This window comes from Sinocyclocheilus anshuiensis, unplaced genomic scaffold (assembly GCF_001515605.1).
Source record: "Sinocyclocheilus anshuiensis isolate Anshui unplaced genomic scaffold, SAMN03320099.WGS_v1.1 scaffold529, whole genome shotgun sequence".
Classification (NCBI taxonomy): Eukaryota; Metazoa; Chordata; class Actinopteri; order Cypriniformes; family Cyprinidae; genus Sinocyclocheilus; species Sinocyclocheilus anshuiensis.
In genome coordinates this window covers 2,538-15,078 of record NW_015540872.1, presented here as the reverse complement: position 1 = coordinate 15,078, position 12,541 = coordinate 2,538, and the positions used below count along the sequence as shown (strand labels likewise).

The 12,541-nt window shown below is 39.3% G+C and overlaps 1 protein-coding gene across 3 annotated transcripts in view; it reads right to left on the bottom strand.

Annotated features, from left to right (window-relative positions):
* The window catches only part of LOC107688157 (tetraspanin-18-like), a 32,566-nt gene extending 24,129 nt beyond the window's left edge, over positions 1-8,437 (bottom strand). For 2 of the 3 annotated variants that reach the window (XM_016485738.1, XM_016485740.1), the window contains exon 1: positions 8,160-8,437. The gene's annotated coding sequence lies outside the window, so the exon portion shown is untranslated. Of the gene's footprint in view, positions 1-2,188; positions 2,191-4,192; positions 4,251-8,159 lie in introns of those variants that run through there. The other variant, XM_016485739.1, reaches the window with a different exon arrangement.
* Between the last annotated feature and the right edge of the window lie 4,104 nt (positions 8,438-12,541).

The following is a 12,541-nucleotide window of genomic DNA, read 5'->3' as shown; positions in this document are numbered from 1 at the left end:
CACAGCATGGACAGAGACGATCTAAGCTGCTGCACAACATATTACGGACTGACACAAGATAGCATTCAAGAGGGCCAGATAAAGGGAAGAATAATGAGGACAAAACGAGGTGCAGGTGAGAAGGGAGAATTAGCTAACAGGGATAACGAGAGGGGTGGGGTGAACACCAGGATGACAGCAGAGCACATGGCAAGCCGTCAAAACAAAAGGCCATGTGCTCCATGATAACAAAGCCCAAGTAGACCCCACCGAAATCGTGACAGTACCCCCCCCCCCGCGCAAGGAACGCCACCAGGCGACTCAAGGGGGGGGTTTACCTTGTGTCCGGCGGAAGTCCTCGATCAGCGACTGATCCAGAATATCCCAAGCCGGAACCCTCCCAGTCCACCAGGTACTGGAAACCCCTGCCACGACGACGAACATCTAGTAATCTCCTAACAGAATAGACAGGAGAGCCATCCACTAGACGAGGGGGAGGGGGGGCAGGGGCTGAACACAGGCAACACAGGCTTGACCCTGGATACATGAAAAACAGGGTGCACCCGACCAAGAGAGGGAGGCCGTACCGCCAGTACCGCCACTGGATTGAGGACCTTGGTGATCTGGTATGGACCAATGAACCTAGGCGCTAACTTGCGAGAGACAGCCTTGAGAGGCAGGTCCTTGGTAGACAGCCATACCTTCTGACCACAGACATAGCGGGGCGCTGGAATCCGGTGACGATCGGCCGCTGCTTTGGTCCGTCTGGAGGCCTGGACCAAGGCCTTCCTAGCCTTCCTCCAGACACTACGACATCTCCGGACAAAGGCTAGGGCAGACGGTACAGCCGCATCGGGTTCCTGAGAGGGAAACAAGGGAGGTAGATAGCCAACAGAACATTCAAAAGGTGACATACCTGTGGATGCTACTGGGAGAGTATTATGGGAATACTCAATCCACGTGAGCTGTTGGCTCCAAGAGGCAGGATTGCGGGACGCCAGGCAGCGGAGAGCTCGCTCGAGATCCTGATTGGCTCGTTCACACTGTCCGTTGGTCTGGGGGTGAAAACCGGACGACAGACTCGTAGAGGCCCCGATCTGTCGACCAAACTCCTGCCAAAAACGGGAGACAAACTGGGGACCCCTATCAGAGACCACGTCAACCGGAAGACCATGGATCCGGAAGACGTGGTCAATTACCAGTTGGGCTGTCTCCTTGGCAGAGGGGAGTTTAGGTAGGGGCACGAAATGAACCGCCTTAGAGAAGTGATCCACCACCATGAGAATAACGGTGTAGCCTCTTAAAGGGGGTAAGCCAGAGACAAAATCTAAGGCTATGTAAACGAGGTGCAGGTGAGAAGGGAGAATTAGCTAACAGGGATAACGAGAGGGGCGGGGTGAACACCAGGATGACAGCAGAGCACATGGCAAGCCGTCAAAACAAAAGGCCATGTGCTCCATGATAACAAAGCCCAAGTAGACCCCACCGAAATCGTGACAGAACTAGCAACCATGAGACACCTGGAAAGTCAACGAGGCAATACCTAAAGGGAAAAAGTGTAGGCACAGACTCTCCAACTTATTTACTGCATGGCCAGATTTCTTCCCAATTTTTCATTGTCTGAGATGTTCAAACTTCCTGAGGGAGTCAGAGTGATTTATTACTGCACTGGTCGAAAACAGCAGCTCTGACTTCAGTTCGCACAGCCTCACAGCAAACAGCATCTACCCAATAAATGGCCTCTGGGAGAGAGTTCATGCCACCTCATGAAAGCAAATTCGAAACATTAGATTGGGTACGTAATTGAAGGCCGCAGTACCATAAAAATCAATAATCATCATCGCAGTGAATGTACAACTATGACTGAAATTGCACCTCCGCTATTTCTTGTCTAATATTGGTCTGCAACACATCCCTCACAACAATCAAGCCATCTGGGCCTAATGATCATTACAAAGAGTCTCTCTTCACCAACACGAAGCTCAGCTTCTATTAGTGCACAGTAGGACACGGTGAACAGCAGTAAAGCAGCATGTCTAATGAATTGTGGAGAGCAGTTCCTCACCCCTAATCCTCTTCTTTCTCCTTTTATTTCAAGCATATGGAGTTTTGGATGTGCTATTTGTTATTTATAACATCACTTTAGTCCACAAGGGGTGTCAGATTGGAATTAAAGAAAACATTTTTTCATTGGAGAGCTAAACAAGACATCTATACATATTGAGAACAATGCTGTAAAAAAAAAAAAACAAGTGCAGATAGACAGAAAAAGAGAGAGAGAGAGAGAGAGAGAGAGAGAGAGAGAGAGAGAGAGAGACTGTGCGGATGAAATATTCTTGTGGGATAATGTGAGTCCTGCCATTTTCAGATTTACAGGTTACATAAAAATGGACAATTATGGAGGCAGGGTAAATTACTGAGCCAGTGCAGAGGTTCGTGGAGAGACTGATGACAGATGAAGGCAAAAGTACTGTATGCACCAAAAAGATTTTTTTACAGAAACACAAAACCAAAATAAAGTTTTCATTCAGCTGAAAACCAAACACAGAGATAAGGTTTTAGAAATTACATTTGGGTAATTTGACTCTTTATGCTGTTGTTCATGGTGTTGTGTTTTTATATGAAAAATTGAAAATTTTTTTACATATTGGTACTCTAGCATAATTTTCAGTCATGGTGATTTTTTCCAAAATAACACTGCGAGTCAGAACAGCCAAGGCTGTGGACAATATTATGTTAATGATCAAATTTTACCTAAATTTACCTTTTTTATTAATTTTATTTTTTAGTGTATTCTCCTTCTTTCGTTTCAGTCATAGTGGTTATTTTGAATTTGTTAAGACAAAAGAGTGTGGAATTTTAACATTGCTGTTATCCATAACAAATATAATCAGCCAGACTTTTAATATTGGTGCATTTTATAATGTGGCCAAAGCGATGAGTGCTGAATCAAAATACCCATCAGACAATCCTATTTTCAGAACAATTAAAAAAAAAACTAAAATAAAATATATGGCATAGTTATGAATGACAATCACATTACTGATGCCTTAAGAAGCCTGGGGGTTGATGATGAAAAACAGACTGCATTTTTGAAACATGCAATGGGTTAACAAATTTGATTACCACAGAAAAATGCAAGAGTTTTGTGGTTTACAGGTACTGAGATTAACACCAGATCAGCTGAACTCCAACACAGTTCTATAACAAGAGAGCACACAAAGAGAGCAGGGTTCTGGCTTGTGTTCTCATGTTCAACACAGAGCATCCTCCACCTGCTAACAGTCCCAGTACATTAACCTTCATGTTAACGGAAAAAAAAGCCTGGTCTTAATGTTCCTAGAGGTTTAAAAGTTAACTTGTCTTTCAATACAATGTAAACAACAGTCTAAACATTTATGCAACCAAATAATCTGAAAGCAAACATGAGTCTCTATTATAGTTGTCAAGGTAACCAGAGAGACCAGATACGGCCCAGTCAAAGCGCTGGCAGGAAAACTAAAGATGTCCAGTTATTAAACTACATCCAGTTCTGTTGAGACTGAATACAAGACAAAGCAACATTCATAGCCATTAGCACAACAGTACAAAACCCCAAAACACCCTCCTGTTATGAATTTCCACACACATTCAGGCTGGAACACCTGCATCCCATAAAAATTAATAAAAAATCTATTTGGTGACAATCTTTGCATCTTTAGTTTGCTTACTAGCTTGTAGGCTCGCAAGTGTGATTCCAAGTTAATTACTTCTAAACTTTGGGAGATGTACGTTGATGTACAAAACTCATTTCACTTGGAAATTAATTTTGTGCATAGCGGAAAAAGGTCTGTCAAAGAAAACAATTAGGGAGGGACATTATTCATAGCTTACTGATAGTACACACTAAATATCCTGTTGTATCAAAGCAGTTTTGACAGAAGGCTTTCTGGCACCACCTGGCCATTGTTCAATATGCTGCAGACGTCGACAAGGAAGCCTGCAACCATAACAATGACTTCAGAATGTGGAGTTAATGGTCATTTTTTCTTTACATAAAACAAGAATTTTAGCCTAGCCATATTTGTTTTAGCAGATTTGAGTATGATAGATACATATATAGTTTAGATTGAGAGATAGATGATAGATGGATTGATACTAGATATGCTGTTTTCTATTCTATAAATTCTTTAATAATATAAATGTATGAATGTATGCAAAATACACAGCATACAATGCATACAGCTCTGGAACCAAAGTAACACCTGAATGCAGTCAAACGCTCCCCTGATCAGCTTTGACTGCAGCTGAAAAACAGGAACATATGGGACTTCTGCGTGTCCCTGGACATTTCACCGTGACTCCCCACAAAGACACCAATCTATACATATATGCGGCGTGGAATGACAGAACTGCCTCATTGTGAAATGAAATTTAGTTTCCTCTCTTTTCCTTCCTAATTAGCCAATCCGCTGCATGGTGCAGGTCCCTGACTCGCATCAGAAAGTAAAAATGAACACAGACACCTGTGAGCTTTATCCACATTCTCAACCACATACGGACGCTTCAAAAGCTTTTCAGATGGGCCCAGGAGAGGCCTCAATGCATGGCCCCAGCCTTTACAAGCTGAAATCTGGGAATCTCCTGGGTCGCCATTGATCATGGCGGGGGAAGAAACATCACAAATGCTCACAGGTGGAGCCCTGGACAAAGAAACTCTTTATTGTTGGAGACATTGTCTGGTGGGTAGTGCACATGCGCTGACATGTTGCATAGTGCATAGTGCATAGTGGTTGTGCAATTGAGAATGCTTTCTAAATTCCAATTAAATTCCTGAATTTGAATTGAAGTAGCAAACACAATGCAGAATTGTTATTCAAATCTGAATCTAAGGAGTGGCATTACAATGAACTGAAATGTAACTACAATAAGCACAGGTTCAAACTAAAAAGTTGGTTTTGACAAGACAAAATGTAGAATTATGGACAAAGTCTTGTTTGAAATTTTAAACATTGTTTGAGTGTTTAGTTTATTTGAAATGCCATCTATAGAAATTTGTTCTTAATTTACATATATACTTCTTTATATGTAACAAATGTATTGACCAGGGAAAAATTTACTTGCAGAATAGCATCACCTGTTGAATTTCTGAATTGAAATTAATTAAATTCCACTTCCTTCAATTCCAATTAAACTTCCATTGTTGTGGGGCAATTCAATTCTTAAATTCTGACTTTCCCCAAACCTAACGTGGTGGAGCCTGTTTGAATTTGAAATGTTCCCCCAAATATGAAAATTGTCATTTACTCACCCTTATTTTATTCCAGACCTGCATGACTTGAATAACTTTCTTTTGTGAAACACAATAAGAGACTTAACTTTCATTGTATGGAATAATGCAATAAAGTGATGCAGATGTTGATTGAAGCTCTCATTCTACATGCCACCCTTCTTTCAAGTCATTCAGGTGTAAAACAACATGAGGCTAAGTAAATGACAGATTGTCCCATTGTGGCCAGAGCAAAAAATAAATAAATAAATGCATAATCCAACACATAAAAGGACTTTTAACCAACGAGTTTTTGACAGAGAGACAGACCATGTGGGGCAATGTGTGAAATTTAATTTATTCATTTAGGACATGAAAAGAAGGAAATACAATTCTGCAGACTTCAATATTTTTTTTATTAAATTAACCAATATTTTTATTTATCATGTGTCATATGTTAAAAGTAACAAACCCTATGAGTATAGTTCAGTAAAGCTGTTTTTCCATCAGACATTTAACCATAATTATACAATGTAGATGAAACCTAGAATCAACAGAACATAAATGAACATAATTAGACAGTAGGCATTATATTCTGTACTATAACTGGCACCACAGGTGTACTGATATACTCAAGTGCTACACCTGTGGTGCTGTTCTGCTCTTCCTCACCCCCTGCCAGCCACAAAGTCTGACTAAATCCAACAGCTTTTGACACTGACAAGTTGTGTAATTGACTTAAACTGTCTGAGCCTGTTTTAAAGAGCCATTGTTTCTGATGGAGATAAGTGAAATTGGTTTTATGCTGTAAACAGCAAATACAGAGTGAGAAAAGTCTATGTGTTGGCACGTCAACCCTTCCACACCCTTCTTTATCTCCACCCAGTAAATGCATTTAATCAGTTTAATCACTGAGGGGGAATCAGGCCCTGACCGAGCTTCTCTTCTCCTCTCTTTTAGACACTTTTCTAATCCCGCTGCCTCCAAATCAGCCCCTCACCTGCCAATCAGCTCCTCCTCAGCGCGACTGCTTCTTTTAAGTGGCTTTGCCTGTCTTAACTAAAGCCAGAGGATGAATAGCAATAGATATCAGAGGATGACGGCTCCGGCTGCTTTAAAAGGGATTTCTCCTGACATCTATCTTAAGTTTAAATGGCCAGTCGATTTCTGGAAGCAGGGATTTGTGACAGAAGTGTTGTGAATGACAACACATTGCAGGGGTATTAGGAGTACTGAAGAACATGTGTCTGAAATTGTGTAGGGTGGGTTGAGCAAAAGTGGGACATCAGGTAAAGCACGGCAAATAATTATTTGATTATCATTTAAACAGAATTATGAAAATGTTGTTATTTTTCATAATGGGCAAAATGTAAAAAAAATTAATGATGATTGGATGATGCATTAAAAAAAAGTACTACTTTAGCTTAAAATGTTAGGCCTATAGAACATGGGACAGAAGCTTTCAGTCTAAAAGCCTTTTAAAACTGTTCTGATGGATTCTGATCATTGTCATACAACAGTTAAAGCCTGAATATTAAACACAATCCCATGGCAATTCTTAACTATTGTACGCTTTGGCTAATTGGTTGCTAATTCATCTGAATTTGTACAATCGTTTGGTACATTATCATACGATCTGCTCATGCCCCAGTGACAGTTATGTTAACTGGTGGGCTTAGGGGCTGGCCTTCATGCTTACGTTTTTTCTAAAAATCATACAAAAATTTATACGAAATCGCCACCTTGTGAAATAGCTATGTTTTTCTGTGAGAATGGGTTGGAATATTTCATAATAGTCTAACTCTAGCTGCACTGCACAGATATGAAATCACAGATTAAAACTTCCAATGGTAGCTTGCTTTAAATAGTTTCTAGTCCAAGTTGGATATTTATGGTCAGTCCAAGATGATCTGGTGGACTACCATCTGGTGGGAAAATGACCAGGAAATTTTTGATCAAACTGGTTAGACTAGGGTGACCACCTTGCACCAGTAACAAACCAACATGTTACGCAAAATCATATTGAACACCTTTATCTGATTATTTTCACTTTTGTCATATTTTTGTAGTTCTTAAATTGTAGCAAACAACCCTGCCCCCTACTACTGATTTTGCTTATGATCACTTTACCTGGGAATAGTATGAAGAGGGAAAAATGAGAAATATGGCTGGCTTGAATTCAAACGCATAATCCCAAAGAGCATGTGTGAGGTTTGGCAGCTGCCAAATGGGATTACACAAATTAACCAAAGCAAAAGTAAAAACCCTTGGCTCCCGTTATTGCTAGCCATTTCAGCCACAAACATAGACTTCCTTCCAACAAACAAAATAGCCTTCCGTTTTCAAAACACATTGCAAATGATGTAGACGTAATACTTCCAAGGCACTCACGTGGTAAGATAAAAAGCCTTTAATTAACTGGGCTTAAATCGTTACAACAACGATACAACGTAACAAAATTGCAAATGACTTGGTTACACCCAAAAATCACGTGACATCTCCCACCTTGTTCTATGCAAACAGATAGCAGTAATGTTTACCTGATGATCAAACCTGTCAACAATCCTACTGTAATTCATCTCCAAGAAATTGTAGTCTATAGACATATGAGGCCATGTGAAATGCTCATATTATTATATTTTTGTCATCAATTTAAACTAAACCAAAAGTTAATAGTAATTGGTTTCTTCAGATAGCCTAGTTTCTTTTATAGAATTAGCCTACAGTCAAATTTAACAAGTCTCAATACAAGGTAGTCAAAACAACTTAAAAAAAACTGTTGTTGTTTATCGAATGTATCCCATATGTCATCGTAAAACATGTCCATGTCCGCTAAGAAACTTTCAGATCCTCAGAAATAGCACACACGCGTCTCCACAGTTATCTGCTGCTTTCAGATGTTGTAATGTTGGTGATGGTTTAAAACACCTACCGTGCTTTGTGATATCCTCGCGTTTAAGTACAGGCGAACTTAACGAAAACCCCGTTATCCAAGAGGATGAAAACGTCCTTAGGATTCCTTCAACTGCTGTGTGAATCTTTCGCCTCGTTTATTCATTCCTCTCGGCGGCACTGACTCCACTCAACACTTCGCTGTGCTGCTCGCTGTGCGATTCTGGGCGGCTACTAGACCTTCACGCCTCCTGTCATTAATTCTTCATATTCCACATAATGGTGACGAATTGTCCTGTAAATCAGACAAAATCACGGGGCTGGTATATATATATATATATATATATATATATATATATACCTACTACATCCTTTTATATATCATGTTATATATAACTTGACACTAGGATAATCCTTGACAGTGATTTAAACCGTGCTGCCGCAGCTATATTTTATCTGAAACCTAAATCAAGTCATTCAGTTTCCAGTAAGACCAAACCCCCTCTGACCAGCAGGTGTCTTTGAAATCTTTTTGAGCTGGAGGCTTTGTCGAAGACTTATTTATATATGCTTTGTGGAAAAACTCAGCATATGGGTATAGTCTTTTCCTCAGAGGAAAGATTCACAACTGAGCCTGCTGCTGATTTGATTTTTATTAACTACCAATAGACATATGAGTCACATATTACATGAACATCAAACAGAAGTGAGATTCAGTGCAGAAAATAATGAAGTCCACAAATGATGAGACCAAATTTTTTCTCCTAAATAAAGAATGAACATACTGCTATATCAGCCTCTGTACTTTTCTTTCCATTACTAGTTTCTCTGCTCCTCGTGTAGATCTGCTCAGCCACACGACACATTGGCCAGGGGCGGCTACTAGACCTTCACGCCTCCTGTCATTAATTCTTCATATTCACATAATGGTGTCCTGTAAGTCATACAAAATCACGGGGTCTCCAGTAAGACCAAACTCGCTCTGACCAGCAGGTGTCTTTGAAAATTGTCTGAGCCAGAGGCTTATCGGGTATAGGCTTTTTCTCAGATGAAAGATTCACAGCTGAGACACACTGTTGATTTGATTTTTATTAACTACCTGTAAACATATTACATGAACATCAGTCCACAAAAGATGAGAGACCAAATTGTCTCTCCTTAATAAATAATGAACATGTTGCTATATCAGCCTCTGTAATTGTACTTTTCTTTCCGTTACTAGTTTCTCAGCTCCTCATGTAGGGCCCTAATATAAAATATAAGATATTAGCACACATATTACTTCAGCATCAGTTCATCAACAAAGTTTCAGAAAATAATTTTTAAACATTCTTGCAGCCAGCAAGTAGCATTTTAAATCTTAAAAATATGTACCAAGCAAATATGCATCAATGCATTGTAATTACAGAATTCAACTGATTATCAACAAATTATTCATACATTTCTGTTTTCATTCATGCAGTTTTATCCAAAGCAACTTGCACTGTTTTCAAATGTACTTTATAATTCCTTGGGAACTGAACCCAAGGCCTTGGTGTTGCTATGATGCATTGCATCATATAGTAAAAATATCAATCCAGTCGAATCAAGTTGTAATTCGATCAAATATTACACCTCTAGAATTAGCAGAACTAGAATTTAAAAAAGAAAATGACGTTTGCAAAGACAGTTCCTGGAGAATCCTGAGATTAACCTGATGATGGCTCATGGCTCTCTCCTGTCTGGACTCGAAATAATGTGTATGTGTGCTCTTCTGAAAATAAACATGAACGTGAGTCTGTGGCATCACTCTTGACCAGTCAGACTCTGTATTGACTGTGACATTCAAGTGAGCGCTCAGTGCTGCCTGTAGGAACTGTAACTGACTGATCTGGGCTCTGTGAGGTCCTGAGAGAACTGCATAAATAATGCTTCAAGGCAAGGTGACCCAACCTAGATCATTACACGCTCCGCTTGAGCCCTGAGGCTTATATTTATAGACAAAGACTACAGGTACATTGCTCTGTTGCACTCTTCACTTTATTCTTTCCTGTCACAGACAATTTCAGCCATACATTAAGCCAGTGATGGTACGTTTTAGACACGTTTTAGAGAGATGTTATGCTCAGTAGCAAGCTCAAGGGCATGAGTGCAAACATTTTTTAGGGGATTTTGAAGATTTGATGATTCCTAAAATGATAGTCAAAAGGTCCCATTCTGATATTCTTCACAGGATCCTATTATATTGATTTAGCAGAAGTGCATCCAAAAAGTCACAGGTGACCTGTTTTCATATTTTCAGTTATCACTAATGCATAAACCAAGGACTATCTTGTAGTCTATTGTGTAATCTAGAGCCTATAATTCAGGGTTTAATTTCATTGTGTCAGAAGGCTATATCTTTACATTTATCAATGTGAATGCAAATGGTGATTTACTTTAATATAGAAATCTCTTTTTAAAAATCTAATTTTCTTTTTTTTTTTTTATCTTTAATCACAAAAGAGTGTATCTCTAATGCAGGGATTTCTTGCTTGTACAGTTGAATGTAACCATTCTGTATGAAAAGGTAATTGCATTTTGAGCTGCATTATCACTTATGATCTAATGGTGATTGAATTTCTGATTTTTACCGGAAACTGGGAATGATTTTTAATGAGTAATGTTGTCTAATAAGCCGTAGCTCTGTAGCTTTTTGAAGCCCAACTTGCTGTATGTTCTGCATGACAATTTGCTGTTTCATTATTTTCTGTTTTCCAGGAGGCCCATTGTCTCCAATGACCTCTGCAGGCAATCAAAAAAGCACCATACTGTTCATTACAAAAACAAATTCTATAAAAATAAATAATAAACATCTGAAAGTGAAGCTACATGTAAATTTAGGAAATAAAAGCATGCTGCATCCTGACTTTGGTGGTTGCATAATGATGTGCAAGAGGAAACCAGCTGATGTTATATTCTGCATCATGGTCCCTATATATTGTATGATTGCAGTTTTATCAATGTTCTATCTGTTATGGGAATTTGGCTTAGATAAAATGGTAATAAGGGAAATATGGGTCAAATAGAGTCTCTCAAATCCCTAAATCCCAAAAGAAGCGTTTAAATAGTTTTCCAAATGTCTTCCTTCGATTCTCCCACACTCTCAAATGCACTCATTCTGCGTTTCCTCCTATTCTGTCGATGACCGCTCACATCCTGTTGCGACAGTCGCACAAAAGGAAGGGGGAGGTGATTCATAACAGGAAGATCCCAGTGATGTGACCCATCTTTGATCATTATGTTTGTATAGAATGGATTGACTGGTAGGTCAACATAATAAGATTCAGTCTACCAAGACCAAGATGGCTTGCCCACAAACCATGATAACTTATCTTGTATTAGCAAGGCACTATACAGTCTAAGTAAATCCATTCAGAAATACAGTTACAAGGTAAAAAAAAAAAAAATCACAATATATGTCAGCATTTGTGGACTTGTGTGAGTGTTTTGTCCTTTCAGGGCACCAGCGAGACACTTGACAAACCATGACTTATGCTTCCATTGCTAAATGAAAATGAATGTGCAGTCTGGTTCTGTGCAGTGACTCATCTAGAATGTGTTGCCAGTTGTTAAGGGAATAAGACTTACTAGTTTCAACAGGACTAGAGCATCACATTTTAGACTGCACCTTGAATGATAACCACCTAGATTGGTGGAGAAGTCTGAAAGATCCAGCTCATTCGGTTAGGCACAATAAACCGCAGGGAGTCTGGGTAAGCTCAGGTAGAGGTCAGCTCTTCGCTTGTTGTGATACAGGACGTCCTCACCACAGGGAGCCAAAGATCAGACAACAACATTTCAGCTGCAAAACATATACAGTAGGGTTCAAAAAGTCTAACGCTAAAGAAAAGTTGATGTTTTTGCTCTCAAACTGGCATGAACTTTACAAAATTGTTCAAACCATGATGCTCATTCACATTTATGCATTTGGCAGACAGTATAACACTGCATTCAATGTACACATTTAGATTTGATCAGTTCTTGATTTCTCTGAGAATTGAACCCATGCATGACCTTGGTGTTACTGGTGCTACATGCACATCTTTGAGCTACAGGAAAGACCATGTTTATGTTCTCAAGCACGATTTGAGACTGATCCAAGAGCATCTTCAGCATCATTGTACACAAGAACATCTGCAGGTCATGTAGGAGTTGACATGATCAGTGTCACGAATTTCCACATCTGATTACTGACCAAGAAATAATGCAGAATCATACATATTTCTTGTTAATTTTACATCATACACTTAACAAAATTATAAACGCAACACTATTGTTTTTGCCCCCATTTTTCATGAGCTGAACTCAAAGATCTAAGACTTTTTCTATGTACACAAAAGGCCTATTTCTCTCAAATATTGTTCACAAATCTGTCTAAATCTGTGTTAGTGAGCACTTCTC